Source organism: Chelonia mydas, chromosome 6 (assembly GCF_015237465.2).
Source record: "Chelonia mydas isolate rCheMyd1 chromosome 6, rCheMyd1.pri.v2, whole genome shotgun sequence".
Taxonomy (NCBI): Eukaryota; Metazoa; Chordata; order Testudines; family Cheloniidae; genus Chelonia; species Chelonia mydas.
The window spans coordinates 66,598,874-66,611,399 of NC_051246.2; positions in this window are offsets into that span (position 1 = coordinate 66,598,874).

Here is a 12,526-nt window from a genome sequence, read left to right on the forward strand (position 1 = left end):
CTGCTGCAGGCCCGCAAAGCAAACAGGAATAAAAATGAGCTGTGTACAGTACTCTTCCCAGCAGCGACATTTCCAGGAGTCCTTTCATTCAAATTTCATTTTTCTGAACTTTGAAATAAATAATAAAAATACATCATTGACCTTTTGGCCTCTCAAATTCTAGGCCCTGTAATCAATTCCCAAGTGCAACAAACAAACTCCCCAAACAAACTTCAAAAGCCTGTGTTAAATGAGAGAGCTGGATGAACAGAAGTCTCACAAATTACTTTGGAAAATACCTTACAACAACATTTCCTTTTAAAAAAGAAAAAAAAAAACCCCCAAAAAACAAACCCTCAGAAAATGTCCAAAAATTACATTCCACCTAACAGGCACTAGAAGGCATGGATGTGCACAGCTAAGCTATTCATGGAACCTTAACTTTGTCTTGCTCCACTTGCAACATTCCTAGCAGGCCAGTGCCACCTGTTTTGTAAGCGGTGATGTTTTCTTATGCTCTTCTTTAGAATGAATTATTTTAGAGGGCATTTTTATTTTTAAGGGGGTTAAGCCATCCACACCAATAGGCTGTGACTCGCTTTAGTTCAGAAAAGCCTTGGGATTTGAAGAGTTTGGATATAGAGTTAGCTGTAAGCGTATTTTACAGCACAAGTATATACATAGCTGACAGCAAAAAACTAGGTTAACGCTGGGGTCAGGTTGCTTGGTGGTATGTTGTCCCCTTGCAGAGTGCTGAGTTGAGCAAAACTCAAACTTCTGAAAATGCACAGCATTTCTGTCAGCAAGGGCCCAGTCTGCCCCATTGGCATACATACCTTTACTCTGCTAACCCCACAGCTGCTGAAATGTACAAGCTCTTCACCTCCTTTTACAGCCTATTCACTCTCACCCACAGGATTACAGCTCACGCTATTAGGTTGTCTATGCCATCTCCCCGTGTTCCCCTGGAGCTGACAGTAGCCAATAGGAATTATTTGGATACACTCCAGGTGCAATCAGTGTATTAGGTGTATCTACACTAAATGGTGGAGGCAGTAGCTGGGCCTGCTTGGTAAAGGCGTGTTTGCAATATGAGGATGTGTGGGTTGGATCGAGATGTGTGACAGCTGTGATTATATGATGAACTCTCTGTGTTTTGCATCCTCCAGTGTGTGTGAGCAAAGGGAAGAGCTGCATCTGTACCTTCAGGATCCAGTATGCGGAATTGTGTACATCATAAAATAAGCAGGGCCCAGGAAGGTTATTACAAAGGGCATTGTCTGTAGCAAGCGGGGATATGAGAACAGGCTGAGCCTTTACTATCTGCCTGCACTCCAGGTAGTGTGAGTGCGGTCAGTGTTAGTTGTAGCTGTCCTGAACGGTAGATCTGTGGATTACTTTGAGATGTGTGACAGAGCTGTGCCTGTGATGTGAGATCTATGGTTTCCCCTCTCTTGTGTGGGAGGACAGGGAAGAGATGCATGTTCAGGACGCAGCATGCGTCATTTCAGTGCAGAATTGTGGAGGCTATGCTGGTAGCAGGGCATAGGGCTGTTATTACGAAGGATATTGTCAGCAGCGAGATGGACTCTTGGAGGATTCCAGTGCTTTCATGGTGGTTAAGTGGAACTGTAGGTTGAGATGGTATCCCGTGAGCAAGTGTACGGGCGCTGAAAAAGGTTGGAAAGTGGTTCTTAAGCTGTACAGATGTGGTATTCTTTTGGGGGAGCTGGCTAGGACTGAGAGTGTGTGCCAGGTTCTGGCCCCTCCTGCATCTTCTCGTGCCAAGCACCAGAGTGAGCAGTGCCTACGTGCATATCGAGGCATTGCTCGAAGAGGATAGAAGGAAGGTGACATGGGCACTTTTCCTTCCTAACCCCTTTTTGTTCTTTAATAGCGTGAGCTGGAATCCCGTAGGTGAGCGTGAATGGTCGTAGCAGGAGGTGCAGAGCTTGTACATTTCAGTGGTGATGGTTTTGGCAGAGTAAAGGTGTGTGTGTGTTAACGGCATATTGGGGCACTGCTGAAAGAGGGCAGAGTTAAGGGTGCATGGGCCACTTTAACTTTGCATTCTGAAAACCAGGAAAGTTTGTGTTTTGCTCAACTCAGTGTTCTTTAAGGGGACGACAGACCACCAAGCAACCTTAACTCTGTGTTAATGTAGTTTTTTTGCAATTTAATTTTCTAGGGTTTAAAAAAAAAAAAACCAGGAGAAGATAATGATGTTGTTCGGAGTTAGCAGTCATTTGGGCAGTTATACTTCTCTTGTCCTGCAAGTAGTGTACTTAGGGCTTGTCTACACTGGCAATTTACAGCACTGCAACTTTCTCCCTCAGGGGTGTGAAAAAACAGCCCCGTAAGCGCAGCAAGGTTCAGCGCTGTAAAGCACCCGTGTAGGTGGGTTTTTAGAGCACTGGGCAACCTCTCAATCTCGCTCTGCCGCGACCACACAAGCCACATTAAGGTGCTGCCACAGCATTAGCGTTGCCAGTGTAGACTAGCCCTGAGCCAGCATGCCTCGTCCACCCCTCCAGACCCATCTACTGTGCCTTACCAGCCCTGCGTCACGACATCTCTCCAGCTACGCCCCCAACCCAGTCACTGCAGAGCCCCAACCTGTCCCCTCACCACTTCAAGCAGGGAACATATCTCCCCAAAGCCTGGTCTACAAACGTTTCTATTGCAGTTACCTCCCATCCCTGTAATCAGTTACCTCCAGTGCCTGGAGGGAAGGACATTCATGTTATAGTGGCATAGTGTTTGGGTGCAGGATGGTTTCGATCCACTGGTTACTGGCAGAGTTGTGGAGCTGGAGGGAGGGAGTGTTGAGTGCACTGGCAGAGCTGCAGATTGTCATGCCGTATTGTTGGGGTTCACTGGCAGAGCTGGAGAGTGCAAGGGGCTGGCGTGCAAGGGGTTGGGGTGAGCTGGCAGAGCTCGAGGGTGTCATGCCTCCCTCACCTTAGCACCCAAACTCTCTTGCTTCCTTTACCATCCCTTCCCATATATCCTCCTCATAACCACCTCCCCTCACTGCAGCCCCTATTCCCCCACTCCTTTGCCCCTAATATGCCTCTCTTCCCAAGAAGCATTCACACATCTAATGCCCCACCCCCAAATATTTTGATTACATTCCCTCCAAAATGAAATTGCCACCCATAACTCACAAATTATAGCAACTTCCAGCCACTTTATCTAAAACGCTTTTTGTCTTAGGTGGGGATTGTGGTTAATTTATCCTTAGCTAGGTTAACTGAAGGGTGAGTTCACACCCATCACTCTCAGAGATCTGTTTAACCACACAAGGCAGCAGAAGGAAAGTGCTTTGTTTAGGGCACCTATAAGTCAGGAAGCATTTGGACAAATGATGCCAAATTTGTATCACTAACGCTCCCCCACATCCCCATGGGTACACGGGATTTCACAGCAGGCCAGTTAACTGTACAGGTTTGAGAGCATTTCCAAAGGGCAAGCTTTCATGCATCTAAAATAACAAGGATAGAAACCCTCTAGCTATTTTTCTGTATTGGTGCATTTGTAGAGTAAAAATGGACCCTTTCTTAAATACCATTCTCAATTTGGATCCTACAAAGACTTAGTGGGTGCCATGTACTACCTTGGATAAACTTGACCAACTGAGACTATTTTGACCTGGATCACATCAATCATTTGATCTCTAGCTTTGTACAACCCCTGCTTCCTCCAACCTGGAAACTTTTTTTTTTTAATGGCTATTTTACAAAGCTTATATTTCCAGAACCCCTAGCTCAAATGACTCCAGATTTGGGTCTCTAACCCTACCCTGCACCCTTCTGAGGCACACCAGATTTCAAAGAAATACAACTGTGCAGGTCAATTGTAGAGGACTTAGAAAGGTTGACCTTTAAACAGATGACTAGATGCAATCTTAACTACTACAGTACTATAATGTTCTCAATAGTAAGAGTGATCTTTAAACCCATATTACCAGGCAAATCCCATAATATAATGTTCTGGGTTTAGGTGGTTTATATGCAAAAATACAGTCACTGTGGGCCTCATTCTTACAAATGACTGTACCTACAGCCCTGATTTGCTCACTTCTTACAATAGGTGAGAAGGTCTGACCCTTTTCAGGACTGTACCCAGCTTAGCTGAACAGATACATCAGGGGAGCTGCCAGCATTTCTGATATAGCCACCTAGGGAGTAACACCAGACTCTGAATGGCTGAGCTGAATCTATAATAAACTATATATTCTGATCGTCCTAAAATCCTGACTGAATCTCCTTACGCAGAACCCACAAACACTACATGGTAGCAGGAGTGGATTCACATGTTTTATCACATATTTATAGATAAGAGTGATTGGAGAAGAAAGTAAAGGGAAAAAAAGGGGTAAAGAAAATTTTGCAGCTGATAATTCCACCAGAGTTGAAGTTATCTGCCAGTGCAGCAGGTAATGGGAAGAAGAGTCATCAGAGGTTCAGCCTATATATGCAAATAAGCAGCTTTGCTGAAAAAGATAAGCAGAAAGTAGCTCTTTTGAAAAATACTGTGGGGCCCGAAGTGCTAGATGTTTATAACTGTGTGTACTTAAGTCAGGCAATGCAAGAATCCTGTCAGATGGTACTTCACAAGTCTGAAACTACTGCATGCCCAAGATAAATTAAGCTTTTGAAAGACACAAATTTCACATGAGAACTCAGAGAGGAGGAGAGTCGTTTGAAGAAGTTATATTGGATCTCAAACTGTTGAGCCAAACATCTAATTATGGACAGCTCACAGAGTCAGTAATCAGAGATCAAATATTCAGGATCCAAAGATTAGAAAAAGACCATTGGAAGCATAGGTGCCAAATTTCTAATCTGCTGGCAGGTGCTTCTCCCTGGCTTTGCACAGGGCCTGCCCCCACTCCACCCATTCCCCCAGGGCCCCACCCTGCTTCTTCCCACCCCCCATTCCACCTAGGCCCCACCCCTTCCCTGTCCAGTTCCACCCTCTCCCCCAAGCATGCTGTGCCCTCGCTCCTCCCAGCCCAGCACCTCCTGATAGGCACTGGGAGGGAGGGGGAGGTGCTGATTGGTGGGGCCCTCCTGCAGGCAGCAGGCACTGCAGGGAGGGGGAAGTTCTGTTAGAGGGGCTCCTGGTGGGTGCTCAGCACCCACCATTTTTTTTCCTGTGGGTGCTCCATCCCAGGAGCACCCACGGAGCCGGCACCTATGATTGGAAGATCATGAGGCAGTAAGACTAGTTTTGGGGAGGGAAAACAAGACGCTGCTTTGATGGACAGAATTGGACAGCCCAAAGGCAGTGCAGAGCAGAAACGTACAACAAGCCTGCAAGAAAGGAGGTTATTGAGGACAACATAAAGAATTGCACAAGGGGTGGAAGCAAACACAGACCTCAGCAATGCTCTGCCTTTGGACAATGTGGCAACAAGTAAAACAGATTCAATCCTTTTGCAAGACTGTGCCAGCAGGAACAGCAGGCGCACAGAAAAGAAACCATGTATGCATGCTGTTCGCCAGGAGAAGAACACCTCTGGCAGCACAGAAGAAAAGTTTTCTTCAGGAGCTTTGAATAAAGTCACTGCACTAAATGATTGGAACTTTTGTGACTTTCAGACTAGACACTGGTGCTCAAGCAAATGTGGTAACAGAATATATTTTATAGGGCTTAAAGAAAAAAAGCGAGTACATTGAAAATAGACCACTAAAGTCAAGGGTTTACAGTGGAGAGCTCATTCCTACTCTGGACGCATGAACTAGAGGGAAAGCTGAAAAATAAGACTGAAAAAATGCGTAATTGTGCCAAGAAAAAAATGCCTGTACTGAGAACATGTCAAGCTCTAGGGCTAGTACAGAGACTATACTCATTAGAGGGGCAAGGGAACTCGGGTATTGAGGAGCAGTTTCAGGTTGTCTGAATAGATACATTAGGGGGAACTGTGAGCAGTTCTGACACAGCCCCCTGAATAGTGACACCAGACTTTGAGTTCCTGAGCTGAATATCTAATAAATGATGGTGACAGAATGTATCTCTGTGTCCACGCTGTACACACTATTGTAATAACTTTTGTACAATGAATGCCCTGTGAGGTATCATTTGAAAACTCATAATTTGCTGGTCATTATTGTCTTGACAAAATGTATGTTGCAGCACTGTATGTGAAGTTATGAGCGTCCACTCTATGGTGTTATTAACACAAGTTCCAAACCGAAGTTGGGAAACAGGTCTGTCTCAAACAAAGGAATGTGAGCTATGCTTAATTTGCATTTTAAGCAGTAAACACTCATCAAGCAGGAAGGGAGACAAAGAAAGCTCAAACAGGAAAAAGCAGCAGGGTACATCCCTCCCCATAGGCTTTGTCTCCTGGTACCCAGCTGGAAATGTTTTTTCAAGAGGGGGACTGAAACTATCAAAAGTAAGGACAAACACCCCAAGGGGCACCTCTCTCTCCCCCTGCCCATCACATTTACAGCAGTTGAAGCACAAAAGAAGTGCTATTTAGATTCTGTGAGAAGGGGTCCTGACCTAAGAAGTTTGATCTGTAAGACCACTGAAAGCATATGGTGAGAAAACTCTGCTTTGAATTTAATGTAGTTTGTTAAGTTAGCCACTAGTTGCATTTTATCTTTATTTTTCTTGTAACCATTTCTGACTTTGTCTTATTACTTGTACTCACTTAAAATCTATCTCTTTGTAGTTAATACATTTCTTTTATCTAATCCAGTGTGTTTAAATTCAAGTGTCTGGGAAAGTCCAGTTGGGGTGGCAAGTTGTGTGCATATTATTTCTAATAAAGAAATAACAGACTTTATATAATTTGTATTGTCCAGGAGATGGCTGGGCAGTACAGGACATATATTTTGGGGTGGGGAAGGGGGAGAATCTAAGACTGGGTGTGTGTTGGGGTCATCCTGCAGTATAACCTAGGCTGGTGAGAGCCAGAGTATAATCCAGTTGTGGCTGGCAGGCCGCAGTCACACACACATACACTCAGGATGTGGCTTGCATACTGGAAGGCTGTTTGGGAACGCCTTCAGCAAGGCATTGTAAGGCACCCAAGGTTGCAAGGCACGTGTGACATAGCTGCTTATTCGTCTGGATTGTACCCTGGTATGTCACAAAAATACATTCTGATCTTCTAAAGTCCTGAGTGAATCTCCACACACAACCTACGAACACTACACTAGGTTTTTTTATTAGGAGACTTGAAGTTTTTCATGTAAAAACAAACAAAATCTTGTTGGAAAAAGCTGTCAGTTTATTCCAATTAGATTAGTTTAAATTATTAATGCCTATCAGTGGATTATTAATGTGCGCTAATGGCGTAATAATTACCCGAATCTACATTGATCATAAGATAGGACATTGCAGAGTTAAGATGCAAAAAGCTAGAGGGTGGGAGGGAAAAGTACAGAATAACATATTAAAACTTAATTAAAATTTCAAGTGTAGACATATCCATAGTTAGTAAATCCATGTTTAAATTTGGAACAGTTTTACAAGAAGTTTTTCAAAATGGCTGGTGCTATGCAGGGGACTTTTGTAGTTTGCTCAGGAAAAAGGGACCTTTTGTCATAAGATTCACCTTTATGTATTGTTTTAAAACTCTTGGTAAGAGTGACTCTAACAAGAGCTAGACCTTTTGAGGGACTTTGTTTTACTACATCCAGGCTCTGAAAAGAGCAGAAAAATTCAGAGCTACTAAGTGTGGTCTGTAACCTATCATTTAAATCAGCTTTCTATAGCAGATGACTGAAGGATAGCTAATGTAATGCCAATTTAAAAAAAAAGGCTCCAGAGGCAATCCCAGCAATTACAGGCTGGTAAACCTAATTTCAGTAGTAGGCAAACTGGTTAAAACTACAGTAAAAAACAGAATTGTCAGACACATAGATGAACACGATCTGTTGGGGGAAGAATCAACATGGTTTCTGTAAAGGGAAATCATGCCTCACCAATCTATTAGAATTCTTTGAGGAGGTCAACAAGCATGTGCCATGTGGACAAGGGCGATCCAGTGGATACAGTTTATTTAGACTTTTACAAAGCCTTTGACAAGGTCCCTCACCAAAGGCACTTAACCAAAGTATGCAGTAATGGGATAAGAGGAAAAGTCTGCTTAAGGATCAGTAACTGGTTAAAAGATAGGGAACAAAAGGTAGGAATAAATGCTCAGTTTTCAGAATGGCAAGAGGAAAATAGTGGTGTTCCCCCAGGTGTTATTACTAAGACCAGTACTGTTCAACATACTCATAAATGATCTGGAAAATGGAGTAAACAGTGAAGTGGCAACATTTGCAGACAATACAAAATTATTCAAGATAGTTAATTGAATCATTGAAATTATTCAAGTCCAAAGCAGACAGCAAAGAGTTACAAAGGGATCTCACAAAACTGGGTGACTGGGCAACTAACTGGCAGATGAAATTCAATGTTGATAAATGCAAATTGGGAAACATCATCCCACTATACATACACATTATGGGGTCTACATTAGCTGTTACCACTCAGGAATCATTGGGGCTAGTTCTCTGAAAATATCTGCAGTCAAAAAACGCTAAGAATGTTAGGAACCATAAGAGAGGGGATAGGTAACAAGAAAGAAAATATCATAATGCATCTATATAAATCCATGGTACACTCACATATAGCATGCTGTGTGCAGATCTGGACTGCCCCATCTCAAAAAGGATATATTGGAACTGGAAAAAGTACAGAAAAGGGCAACTAAAATGATTAGGCCAATGGAACCACTTCCGTATAAGAAGAGATTAAAAAGACTGGGACTTTTCAGCTTGGAAATGAGATGACTAAGGGGGTTATGACAGAGGTCTATAAAATCATGACTGCGGTGGAGAAAGTGAATAAGGAAATATTATTTACTCCTTCACATAACTCACGCACTAGGAGATCACCCAATGAAATTAATAGGCAGCAGGTTTAAAACAAACAAAAGGAAGTACTTCATCACACACCGCATAGCATGTAGAACACTTTTCCAGAGGATGTTGTGAAGGCCAAGACTATAATGGTTCAAAAAGGAACTAGAGAAGTTCATGGAGGATAGGTCCATCAATGGCTATTAGCCTGGCTGGTCAGGGATGCAACCCCCATGCTCTGAAATGTCCTTAGCCTCTGTTCATCAGAAGCTGGGAGTGGACAACAGGGGATGGATCACTAGATGATGACCTGTTCTGTTCATTCCCTCTGGGGCACCTGGCATTGGCCACTGTCAGAAGGCAGGATACTGGGCTAAATGGGCCATTGGCCTGCCCCAGTATGGCCATTCTTATGTATGTTAAAACAATCACCTGGGCAGGACTTGGTAGTTCTGACACAGGGTGCAAAATTTCTTAAGGGACACAGCATTTAATTAGCGCCAACTAATTGATAATTGTTCATGTTAAATTTCTGAAACTTTATGCTGCCAATGAAATTTTGGCTAGGTCATTAATAATAAAGGGGCTGAAGATGCCCTGCTGTACGTGCAAAATCCAACAGTAACAGAGGCGCCACGGCAGGTGCCGCCATAATGTAGCTTGTCACAGGTGTCACAGACAGCAAATAGTTTGTCAGGCAAGCTGTCTTTTCAGAGCCTCATATCGAATTGGTGGAAAGTGATGGCCTGTGTGACACTAGCAGTGTGCGAGGTTACAGGCTATAAACCAGCTTCCACCCAGCTTTAGCACTGATGTGAAAATCAGAGACTATTTAGGGTCAAGTGATAGACTGGGAAAGCAGACGAAGAGCCCTTCCTCCCGCAAATCCACTCACACACCCACGCCAAGGACAGATGTAATTTGACTGCAGGTTTTTTTGCTGGAGGAGCGGCAGGGACGGGGACAGGATGCTTCTGCCACTGCCTGCTCGAGTGACCTCAGGAGGTGGTGTCTGGGTTAGGAAGGCATTGGGGAGTGCTAGTTATCTCCATTTCAAAGGCTATCCCGCAGTGTCATGCAGTGCTTCCTCCCCTCACTGGTGAGGACGCAGAGCCTTCCCAGCACACAGCTGCCTGGTAGGGGCATTGTTTTTCCCCATAATATTAACTACCTAGAAATGAAACATTGCGTTTACCCAAGAAGCACTCCTTTAACCCCAGTACAGCAAGTTAGAAACATTCACAGTCTCCCCTGTTGGGCGACACTGTCACAAAGAGCAGCCTCTCTGGCACTGGGTGCAGACATGACAATTGGGATTCAAAATGTTTTAAAAAATTACATTGCCAACTTTAATCATAGCGACAAGCTCTTCTCAGTGTGTGACTGCTCCTACTGCTGGACTGACCTGGATGGCTGCAATGTCTCTTTGAACTCGCTAACTAAGCCACAAAGGTTAATGCTGTTGTCATGAGCTGAGCAAGCCCATTTGCTAATTAAATGAACGCAGCTAAGTCCCTTTTGTCCTGCAAGAAAGGGCAAATCAGTTGCAGGTGAGCCACGCCTCCTGCTAAAACCATCCACCACCACCTACAAACCGAAAACAGCATCAGTTAGCGACTGGCTTTGGCTGGTGGCACGAGGCAACGTCTAGTTCAGGTTCTCCATATGTGCGGATCTTAAGTGAAATCTATGGTGCCGCTCATCAGGCAAAGACAGTGGGATTCTGAGTACCGTCTGCAAGCTGCTAAGGACCCTCAACGCCCAGTGGATGTGGCAGCTCATCAGCACCTTGCATGACGTGTGATGTTATGGCAATGCTACTAGCTGTGGTGTGTCCATCTTTTGGGCCTTTAAAAACTGACACTAATCACCTCTTATTTGCTCTTAGTACATTTCAGCCATGTCCTGAAATCTTAGCTACGAGGCTGGTGGCTGCCCTGCGGACACGTAATAATACTAATAAAGCACTTTACGAACGTGGTTAAGTAATATTATACACCATTTTACTGATGGGAGCCTGAGGTAAGTGTTCACACGCCACAGTGATGACAGACAATAGTGAACTCAGGCATGAAAGCCAAGTTTTCAGAGGCTCAGGTTCCCTGCTGATCACTCTATATGGAGTTGGGATAGACTTCGCCCCCCGCCCCCCAGGCTCAGATTGGCAGTGACCCTTGGAGTATTTTGCTTTCCTCTGCTGCACGGCATGCGGGTCACTTGCCAGGATTATCGTGTAGTGCTCAGTTAATCGTTTCACTCACATGCTGGTGGACCTTGATCACGCCTAGTCTCAGCCTGTGGCATGTAGTCGTCTAGTCTCCTGTGGATCTCCTTGCCATTGCGGGGTTTAGTGTGTAGGTGCAGGGGTGCTGTCTGTGGGCTGTGATACACAGGAGGTCAGTTGAGCGGATCTAGTGGTCCCTTCTGGCTTTAACCACTTGGCCTTGCCCTAATCACTACCCTGCCCTGGCTACCTGGCTTAGACCTCAGCAGGTGGCATTCTCCTGAGCACGACACACACATACTACGTCTGCTCCAGCTGCTATTTACAGAGGTGCTGAGCACCCCCCACTCCCACTGGCATCCAAGGTACAGCTACAGATAGGACCTACTTTTCCTACTGCCCAAGCGTATGCTTAGCCATGAGGCTAGCCCTCTAGCCCGCCCCATCCATGATTAGCCTGGCTTTACTGAATGGCTGAAGTCTTTGCAGCATTATGCTACCATAGCTTAGAGTTGGCCAGGAAGTCCCATCACCTACACAAGCGTCCAGCTGTCTTAAAATACTGGGTATTTGCAGGGGCGCTGGAGGACTATTTGTTTTTGTACTGGCTATGTGTGCTGGAGGCGGGTCTATGTATACTGGGATGGTTACCTGGGGAGTGCTGGACGTACGTACGTGCGTGCATGTGTCTGTGTGTGACACACAACTTCTGGGTGTGGTACTAGAGAGGTGTTTTTGTACTGGGGTGTGTGTGCTGGAGGGGGGTGTGTTTGTACTGGGAGCCATACCTGATGGGTGCTGAAAGGGATGTGGAGTGGGAAGGATACCGGGGGTGGGGGTGTGTGTGTGTGTGTGTGTGTGTGTGTGCGCGCGCGCGCGTGCGCTGGTACTGTAGCTCAGGGCTGCTGGAAGGAATGTTTGTGTACTGGAGATGCAGGAGGCGTGTGTGTTTACTGGGAGGGGTACATGGGACAGTTCTGGAAAGGGTGTATGTGTACCACGTGGTGGTGCAGGACAGATGTGTCCTAGAATAGGTATTTGAGAGAATGTTTTGGAAAGGGGTGTTTGTGTACTGAGCGCGGTACCTGGAGGATGCTGGGTGGGGGTGTTTTCATACTCGGCAGGATGATGGAAGGGGGGGGTGTGTGTATTGGGAGGTGTACCCGAGGGGTGGTGTATGTGTTGTGGGAGGGGGTGCCTGGTGGTGCTGGGGGGTGGGGGCGGGGGGATGTCTGTGTAACTGGGAGGTGCTGGAGGGGGTGTGTGTGCTGGGAGGGGTACCTCAGAGGGTGCATGTATGTTTACTGGGAAGTGTACCTGAGAGGTCTGGAAGGGCTGTGTGTACTGGGAAGGGTAGCTGGCGTGCAGGGTGTGTGTGTGTGTCCTGGGACGGCCGGGGGGGGGGGTGTCCTGGAGTACCTGGATGGGGTGCTGGAAGGGGAAAGTGAGGGGT